We start from the raw sequence: 10,721 nt of genomic DNA on the forward strand, positions 1-10,721 counted from the left end.
ACATCAACAGCATAATTATAAACATAGGCTAACAAACTTTGCTAACTCATTATACAGCGACGAGGACCATCAGAAGTGCATAACATCTAACTGTACATATCTGTCTACGAGCCTCTAAACATAGTACACACATATACATAGGAAGGACCGAGTACTGCCGTGCCCGAATATATACACAAAAATAGTACCAAGGAGCTGAGGCTCCGGGACAACTGGAGCGCTGCCAATTTCTGCTGATAGAGCTCCTAGGAACCAGATCCGCCTACCTGTAGACCTGCGCGGCATGAAACGCAGCGTCCACAAGAAAGGACGTCAGTACGAATAGTGTACCCAGTATGTAAGGCATGGAAGGTAATACAAACAGAACATAGAGTATGATTATCAATATCATAGGGTCATAGGACATATAATGAGACGAGAAAGTAACCTGTACATCGGAATACCTTTTTCAGGCCGGATACCATGCATACTTGTCCGTCTTTTGAAAGCATTTCTTTTCCATATTCATAGAAAGTAGAGCTTATTTCACATCGTATCATGTCATAGCATATCATAGTATATCATGTAATATCATAGCACCGAACAATGTCAGCTCGCCCACATTGCGCCGAAATACATCGGCTCGCCCATATATCCCGCGTCCGGGATGATAAGCCAGCTGACCAGGTTGCAATGAAACATGTTTCCCTTCCCATTTCCCCATGTACATATACATATCCCATATACATATCATATAAGCATGCAGGAGAGCCCAAGGAAAATCATGTGTCCATCGGAGTGACGTAAGGTCGGTGACCTCCGATTACATTATGGAACAATCGTGGTCGCTTTGTCTCACCTTGAGGGAACGAGTATTTTAAGGCGAGACTACCAACGAAGAATAGCGCTAGAAGAAAACATAGTATGAAACCAGGGGCATCATAGACATCAATTCATGTCTTGAAATCTTTAGAAAATAGTGTCATGACCCAGGAATAGAATTAAAGATCAAGAACTAGTTGGACACTTTCATACTCAAACTGAATCCTTAGCTTAAGACTCTTAGTTATGGAATCATTCTTGTCATACTTATCATGGACGTATTCTCTTCCTTAGCATCATCGTTATCATGGTCATCATAGACATATTTCCATTAGAATGGTACAGTACTTATCGTTTGATAATCGGAACAAGGATCAAAAGTTTCTTTTGGATTTTGCTTCAAAATAAGTCGAACGGAACAATAAGGAAAATCCGGGAAAAATGGGCCCTCCTCGGGTCAAATGAGGCGGCGTACCAAGTTTACATGTATTACATTTCATGACGTCACTTGTGAGGGTTTTAGGGTAGTCGGGTCCTATTTATGCAAGTTCTAGATGTTTAGGAAGTTTTTCCAACATTTCACACAATTTCTAGTTCAATCCTACTGAATGAAAAAGGGGAAACTTTAGGTGCGGATTCCGGGGAATAGAGTTGTCCCCGAGGTTCATATCCAACCTAGTATGGCTAAGACATGCCAAGAAAGAAAGAGTAAAACCTTACATACCTCTTTCCGCTCCTTATGCTATTCCAAATTCAAGTTGCAAATCCGCCACAATCTACAAATTGGTCATATTTACCAAACTTTGGTTAGAGTACTTAGAATTGGAATCTTAAGATAATACTTGGCTACCGAAATTTCGGCAGCACTTCCCCTGTAAATACACCATTCCCAAAATTCAACTTAACCAATTTTTAATCAACAACAATCCGGGAATTCAACCCGGCCAAACCATCAACATAATGACAACAACCATACTAACAATTTCAATAACCAACCCAAGATACATTCTAGCACTTCAATTCACATACTACTTCCTTCAAGACTTTCCAACTCCAATAAAAACAATAACAACCTTATAATATATATTCCAACAACACCATACTAATTTCATTTTTTTCCATACATGTAAGAACATAATACTCAATTTACATAACTTCAACCACAAGTCTCCAACTTCTACCATTTCACTAAGATTATTAAGCCTTTATTAGCGATATGGAATCCACACAACAACAACCAATATACTAAATAAAATTAACTCATTTTCCTCCACATCACACTACAACTACACGGCCAACATCAAGCATACACAACTACAATCCCTTCAAAATCATTCAACTTCCATTATTAACATAACATTCACAACAATAACAACCAAACACTAAATAAAATAATTAGCACATGATTTCTACACACACATATACACATACACGGCCACCACCCCCACTTCCATATTTCTCATGAATTTCACTCATTTTTGCATACAACAACATGCAAAAATATCCATATCATGTAAAGAGAATGAATTCTTACCTCCTTCTTTGATTCTCCAACTTGCTTGAATTTCCAATTTATGAATATATGTTTTTCTTGCTCCAATGAATACTCCACCTTGCTAAGGGACCTTCAAGGGATTGTTTGGATAGAAGAGGATAATTTTTGGATGAAAATTTCCCAAGGTTCTTTCTTGTGGAAGCTTGGCCGAATGGCCCTTGGAGTTTATCTCCTTCTTTTCTTTTCCTTCAATTTCTTGAAAATTCTAGAGAGTTATGTGGACAATTAGAAGACTTGATCTTCTATTTAAGCACATGGATTTTAATTCAACATGGGCCTAGCCCATGCCCATGGACGGTTGGGCCTCTTTATTTTTTTAAAAAAATTCAAGCCCAAATCCATTTTTCATGACAAGTTGCAATTCACAAAACTATTCTCCGAAATTCCGATTTTACCCCTAGACTCTTTTAATAATTCCGCTTCTAAATTATTCATAAGCAACTCATATGCCAACCAAAACAAAAATAAAGCCTTGTTTGTTGTCTTCCTGCGATTGTCTTGAATTTTTCGATTGCACAAAAATGCGGGATATAACAGGGTCGACGCTTCGTCAATCATTTCGACGGACCGTCCTTCTCACCGTATAATGAGGAGGAATGACAGATTGTTCACTGGAAATTTGACGATATCGATGGTCAGATCGACGTCCCGTCCATCCAATCGACGCTCCGTCGATCGCACCGTACATCACGGACGGGACTGATTTCATGAATTAATATAAGACCCTCATCAATTTTTATTTCATTTCATCTCCCACTCTCTCCTCTCCAAGAACTCTCTAGAACCTTCTCCACCATTCATCCACAAGAAATCAAAGGAAATCCATGGTCAAATACACCAAATACATGAAATCAAGTTTGTGAAACCCATTAAAAGTTCATCTAAGCCAAGAAAACCCAAGAAGAGTGAGTTAGGGTTTTGGTGCAAGAAGAGAAGTTCCACTCAAAAGTTGTTCATCCATCATTAGGTGAGTTTTATGACCCTGTTTATATGGTTTGAGTGGTTGAAAGTTGAAACACTTGAGTTGTGGAAAAACATCGAAATTGGGTCATGAATGTGTGAATAGTGATTGGTGTGAATTATGAATGTTGGTATGCTGTGATTGTGAAAATGTTAAAAGTGACATTTAGACCATGAAATAAGTATTAAATATGAGAAAACGCGATAATGAGTTATAATCATAATTGTGGAGAAATCTAAGGGAAATGGTGAATTGTGGTAAAAGTAGATGAATGATGATCGTTGATGCTATGTTGTGGATGTTGTTATTAATGTAGGGAGTTGCTATAGAATGTGGGAAAAGTAGTATAAATAAAGGAAGTGCTGCCCAATTTTCCCTAGAAATAGTGAACTGGTCTTATAGACGATTAACTAATGTTAATGCGATTCCTTTCGAAGGTTGAAACACGAGCATTGAAGGAGGACGAGCAAGCGATAGCTTAGTTAAACGACAAAGGTATGTGAGGCTAGTCCTTTCCTTCTATGGAATGAATCCTATAATGTAACTTTCTTTCTTCTCCATGAATCGCTTAAGTTCCGAAAAGATACGAGCTGATATCCCTAATTTGCTACATAAGGTAATGAGTTAGATTATAGGAATTCTAAATGTTCATGATATGATGTCATTGATGCTTACACTCACCTCATATACTCTTCCCTTCAAGGTGAGGCAGAATGTTAATGAGTGCCCATAATGGAATCGGGGGATCACGACCTTACGTCACCCCGATATAATGTAGTTGTTCTTGAGCCCTATGCATGTACTATGATAAGCATATTATGATAAGCATACTATGATGAGCATGTATGATGATGATGACATAACACCGCGCCTATTTGGCCGGGCAGTCACCGCTAAGGCGGGAAGCTATACTATACACCATGGCCAAATGGCATGGGCAGACACTACTAGTAGGCGGCAGGAGATGATACCCCGGACGCGGGAGGCCTGGACGCAGGATAATACTAATGATTATCACACCGATCCGATATGAACGGGCAGCTTATATATTTTTGCATTTACGATATGATGATAATTATGAGTAAGTCAGCATGCATTACTTCTTTTCTATGTGACAGTCAGATACAGATGTTCCTCATTGATGCTTCCTTTATTTCATTGATGTGATATTATTTCTTATGCCTCTCATACTCAGTACAATGTTCGTACTGACGTCCTTTTTCTTTGGACGCTGTGTTCATGCCCACAGGTAGACAGGGATGTGATCTTGCCCCAGATTCGTAGGAGCTGTTAGCTGTTGAGAGCACTCCATTGTCCCGGAGGTGGTTATGGTCTTCCTTTTTCTGTACATATATGTTTTTGGCACAACGGGGTCCTGTCCCGTCTATATGTCTAGTACTCTAGTAGAGGCTCGTAGATGCGCAGTGTGGGTTAGATGGTCTAACGAGGTGCTATTATATCTATGTATTATTTTGAGGGCCGAGAGGTATATATATATATATATATATATATAAAGGTATTTGCGTTTCCACATAAAATATGACTTTTCTACAATTTGAGTATAATATTGATAAAAGCATTAGATGAGAGTGATAAATAGTAGAATGAGGGGTGCTCGGTGGTTAGCCCCGGGTACTCGTCGCGGCCCCTGGTAGGGTTGTGGCAAAAGTGGTATCAGAGTGGTTCAGTCCTAGAAAGTGTCTACGAGCCGTGTCTAGTAGAGTCTTGTTTATGGTGTGTTGCGCGCCACGCTAATAAAAAAGAGGCTACAGGGCATCTAGGAAAAACGACCATCCTTCTTTTCATAAGATCGTGCGATAGAGCCGTGTATAAGATTTTATCCTGCCTAATAGTGTTGTGATTTCAGAATGCCGCTAAAGGAAAAAACTACAGCTACCCAGAAGGGCAAGACCACGACGAACAGGCGAGTAGTAAGAGAGCCGCCAACGGATATAGAAGGGCGCGAATCACATAATGAGGCCTTATCTAATGCTTCCTCCACCTCGCCTAATGTGGAAGAGCAAAAGGGAGCTCCAGCTCCAATCCCTCCTCCAGTTGCTTCGGGTCAGCAAATGACCGAGGCCATACATCTACTGACACAGTTGGTTGCCGCTCAGGAATAGCGGCAAAATGCGGGCCCAAGTGATCGATCCGCCAGTACCAGAGCCCGTGACTTTATGACTTTAAATCCTCCAGAGTTCTTCGGGTCGAAGCCAGAGGAAGATCCGCAGGGCTTTATTGACACGATGTTGAGGACGCTAAAGATTATTCATGCCTCTGAGACTTAGTCCGTGGAGTTGGCATCTTATAGGCTCCGGGATGTGGCAGTCTTATGGTATAACAACTGGGTATTTTCAAGAGGAGAGAATGCACCTCCTCCGGTTTGGCAAGAATTCGTCGATGCCTTCATCCGCCATTATTTGCCACCCGAGGTCCGCCGAGCTAGAGCGGACAAGTTTCTAAATTTGAAGCAAGGGAATATGAGTTCCCGGGAGTATAGCCTGCAATTTAATTCTTTGGCTAGTTATGCCCCAGCTATGGTGGCCGACATGAGAGATCGGGTGCATAGATTCGTGAGTGGCTTGGGGCCACACATATTTAAAGATTGCTTGACAGCTTCTCTACAAGATGGGATGGATATTTCTCGGATACAAGCCCATGCCCAGAATTTAAAGGGGCGACAACAACCACAAAAAAGTGATCGTGATATTGATAGGCGACACAGCAAGAGGGCTAGGTCCATGGGGGTAGGCAGTGATTATAGAGGGGGACCAATGCAGGCATCTTCTAGACATTCAGGCCAGTCGGTGACTAGCGCACCTCCTCGGTTTACGGGTAGGAGATTTGATCGCACTTTTCGTTCAGGACAGAGTCATAGTTCGAGGGCCTCAGATTCTCAGTTCAGGGAAGATTATAGTCAGAGGAGACCCTCAGTACCGCGATACAGCCAATGCGGTAGACTACATTCTGGCCAATATCGCCAAGGTTCGGATGCTTGCTATACTTGCGGTCAGGTGGGGCACATGATGAGAGATTGCCCGTCGGCGAGTGGCAGAGTTAGGGTTCAGCCCACAGGTTCGGTAGTTAGTTCTTCCACAGTGCGCTCGGTAGGGCAGAATCCTCACATGTCAGCAGGCCGAGGCAGAGGCAGAGGGGCAACATCTACTTCAGGTGCCACTCAGCCCCGTATATATGCTTTAGTCGGACGACAGGATCTTGAGTCCTCCCCCGATGTGGTTACAGGTACACTATGCATATTTTCCTATGATGTATATGCCTTGATAGATTCGGGCTCCACTTTTTCCTATATTACCCAGTATGTTGCTGGTCGCATTGGGGTGAGACCTGAGCCAATAAAACCTTTCGAGGTATCTACTCCGGTTGGTGATCCCGTGATAGCTAGACAAGTGTATAGAAATTGTGTGATAGTGGTGTGTGATCGTCAAACTAAAGCTGATTTAGTTTAGCTCGAAATGTCGGAATTCGATGTGATCATGGGTATGGATTGGTTGTCCTCATGTTATGCTAATGTTGATTGTTGAACGAAAGTAGTTCGGTTCCAATTTCCGAGAGAACCCGTGTTGGAGTGGAAGGGTAATACAGAGTCCCCAAGAGGTAGGTTTATTTCCTATCTTAAGGCCAGATAGATGATAGCAAAGGGCTACATTTATCGTCTAGTCCGAGTTCAGGATACCGAAGCTAAGTTGCCAACTTTCCAATCTGTCCCGGTAGTAAATGAATTTTCGAATGTATTTCCAGATGAACTTCCCAGCCTTCCTCCAGAAAGAGAAATTGACTTCGCCATTGATGTGTTGCCGGACACCAAGCCTATTTCTATCCCTCATTATCACATGGCTCCGACAGAATTGAAAGAGCTAAAGGCGCAATTAAAAGATTTGCTTGAAAAGGGGTTTATCAGACCCAGTTCATCGCCGTGGGGAGAGCCAGTCTTGTTCGTGAGAAAGAAAGACGGTTCCCTACGGATGTGCATCGATTATAGGCAGTTGAACAAGGTGACGATAAAGAACAAATATCCTCTCCCAAGAATCAACGATTTATTTGATTAGCTGCAGGGTGCCAACTGGGTTTCTAAAATAGACTTGAGGTCGGGTTATCATCAAGTGAGGGTTAGAGAAGGAGATATTCCTAAAATAGCCTTCTGAACGAGATATGGCCATTATGAGTTTCGGATGATGTCGTTTGGGTTGACTAATGCTCCGGCCCTGTTTATGAATTTGATGAATAATATGTTCAGGCCACTCTTGGACTTATTTGTGATAGTATTCATTGATGATATTTTGGTGTATTCTCGCACAGAATCAGAACATGTTGATCATCTGCGTATCGTACTTGGAATTCTTCAAGCACGAGAACTATATGCAAAATTTTCAAAATGTGAGTTTTGGCTGAATTCCGTAACATTTCTGGGCCATGTTATTTCAGATGATGGTGTTCGAGTTGATACTCAGAAAATTGAGGCGGTAAAGAATTGGCCGAGGGCTACGACGCCTACCGAAATTCGTAGTTTTCTGGGATTGGCAGGTTATTATAGATGATTCGTGGAGGGCTTCTCATCTATTTCAGCTCCATTAACGAAGCTAACCCAGAAGTCGGCTAGATTTCAATGGAATGATGCTTGTGAACGCAGTTTTCAAACGTTGAAGGACAGATTAACCTCAGCCCCGATCTTAACACTTCCCGAAGGGTCAGATGGCTACGTGGTATACTGAGATGCTTCAGGTGTTGGGTTAGGATGTGTGTTAATGCAGAACGGCAGGGTTATTGGTTACGCCTCGAGACAGCTGCGGAAGCATGAAAAGAACTACCCAACTCATGATCTTGAATTGGCTGCAGTTATTCATGCGTTGAAGATATGGAGGCATTATTTGTATGGTGTGCATGTTGATATTTATACAGATCACAAAAGTCTCCAATATATTTTCAAACAGAAGGAGTTGAACTTACGACAGAGGCGGTGGCTAGAATTGCTGAAGGATTATGATGTGAATATTTTATACCACCCCGGAAAAGCAAATGTGGTGGCTGATGCGCTTAGCCACCGATCCATGGGTAGTTTATGTGAAGTCTCTCCGAAAAGGAAAGAAATAATTCATGAGCTTTACCAGCTAGCTAATCTCGGAGTGCGGGTAATTGATACAGGTAGTGCAGGGATTAGCATTAACGATCCCGCGGTTTCGTCTCTGAACACGGAAGTGAAAGACCGTCAGTATGAAGATCCGCGGTTGAGCCACTACAGAGACGCATTCCATGGAAAGGAGAGATCTCCATTTAAAACTTCGATGGATAAGGTCCTTAGATACCATGACAGGTTGTGTGTCCCGAATGTTGCAGAATTGCGCCGACGAATTCTAGAAGAAGCCCATTACTCTCGGTATTCTATCCACCAAGGTGTAACAAAGATGTACCACGACCTCAAATTGATATATTGGTGGGATGGCATGAAAAGAGACACAGCAGAGTTCGTAGCCCAATGCCCAAATTGCCAACAAGTAAAGAACGAACACCAGAAGCCAGGAGGGCTATTGCAGGCAATGGAAATCCCTACTTGGAAGTGGGAAATCATCAATATGGATTTCATTGTGGGACTACCCCGTTCCCGAAGAAAATATGACTCTATATGGGTAATTGTGGACAGGTTAACAAAGGCATCTCATTTTCTTCCAGTCAAGACCACATACTCCGCCGAAGATTATGCGAGGTTGTATCTCAAGGAGATTGTGCGACTCCATGGTGTTCCATTATCTATTATTATAGACAGGGGAGCACCGTTTACCGCCAAATTCTGGAAATCCTTTCGAGAAGGCCTAGGTACCCAGGTGAAGCTTAGCACAGCATTCCATCCACAGACTGATGGGCAGGCCGAACGTACTATTCAGACCTTGGAAGACATGCTCCGAGCGTGTGTGCTGGATTTCGGTGGTAGTTGGGATGATCATCTACCCCTTATTGAGTTTGCTTATAATAATAGCTACCATTCGAGTATCCAAATGGCCCCGTATGAAGCTTTATACAGGAGAAAGTGTAGGTCCCCAATTGGGTGGTTCGAAATAGGGTAAGTACAATTAATAGGCCCGGAAGTGATTCAGCAAGCAGTAGAAAAAGTTAAATTAATCCGGGATTGGTTGTTGATAGGTCAAAGCCGCCAAAAATCTTACGCGGACAACCGTCGGCGAGACTTAATGTTTCTGGTTGATAATTGGGTATTTTTTGAAAGTGTCGCCAATAAAAGGAGTGATGAGATTCGGCAAGAAAGGGACGTTAAGTCCTCGATACATCGGACCTTACAAAATTATCCGTGAGGTCAGCCAAGTAGCCTATGAATTGGATTTGCCTACAGAGCTTGAATCAGTTCATCCGGTCTTTCATGTCTCAATGCTCCGCAAGTGTGTTGGAGATCCCAAGAGAATTGTTCCTATAGGTGATATACAAGTGACAGAAAAGCTAGCGTATGCAGAAGTACCCATTTCCATCTTAGATAGACAAGTATGCAGACTTCGAAACAAGGAAGTGGCTTCAGTTAAGATCTTATGGCTGAATATCAATCGAGAAGAAATAACTTGGGAAGCAGAAGAGAAAATGAAATCTAGGTATCCGTGCTTATTCCAAACCCTAGGAGAGGTCCAAGACGAAACGCCGGCACTACAAGGTATGTATGCAGTAAATGAAGTGTAATAATTATAGTATCTGAATACCCCTACTCCCATCATTACTCAAGAATTATGCCCCATATTTTTCGGCAGCCTTCGTAAGTCTTTCTTCGAGTTTTGTTGTGTTGTAGCCGGTGAGGCAAATTATTATGGGTTGTTGTGACAGGATGATAGCGCCAGATTACAAGGGAAACTCTGGCAAAATTTTGTAGAATTCCCGAGTACTTAACATTCGAGGACGAATGTTCCAAAAAGGGGGGAAGAATGTTACACCTCAGAACTTTGGGTTACAGAGTGATGAAGGGACTAACGAAAATTAAGGTGAATATGATGTCCCTACAAGTAAGAAGGGATACTTAAGAATCCCAACGTAAATTTTCAGAGAAGTTAAAGGCAAGGGAGAAGAAGCCTGTTAAATGAAACTTCACCGCAGTCCTGCGAAAAAGGGCGTTCGACGGTACCGTCGAACAAGTCGACGCCCCATCGATGGCGCCGTAAAACTGAGCTGGGACGGAGACCACTCGACGAATGGGTCGACGCTCCGTCGATCAGTTCGACGGACCGTCCTTCTCACCGTATAATGAGGAGGAATGACAGATTGTTCACTGGAAATTTGACGATATCGATGGTCAGATCGACGTCCGGTCGATCCAATCGACGCTCCGTCGATCGCATCGTACATCACGGACGGGACTGATTTCATGAATTAATATAAGACCCTCCTCAATTTTTATTT

The sequence above is a fragment of the Lycium barbarum genome, chromosome 4 (assembly GCF_019175385.1).
Source record: "Lycium barbarum isolate Lr01 chromosome 4, ASM1917538v2, whole genome shotgun sequence".
NCBI classification, from domain to species: Eukaryota; Viridiplantae; Streptophyta; class Magnoliopsida; order Solanales; family Solanaceae; genus Lycium; species Lycium barbarum.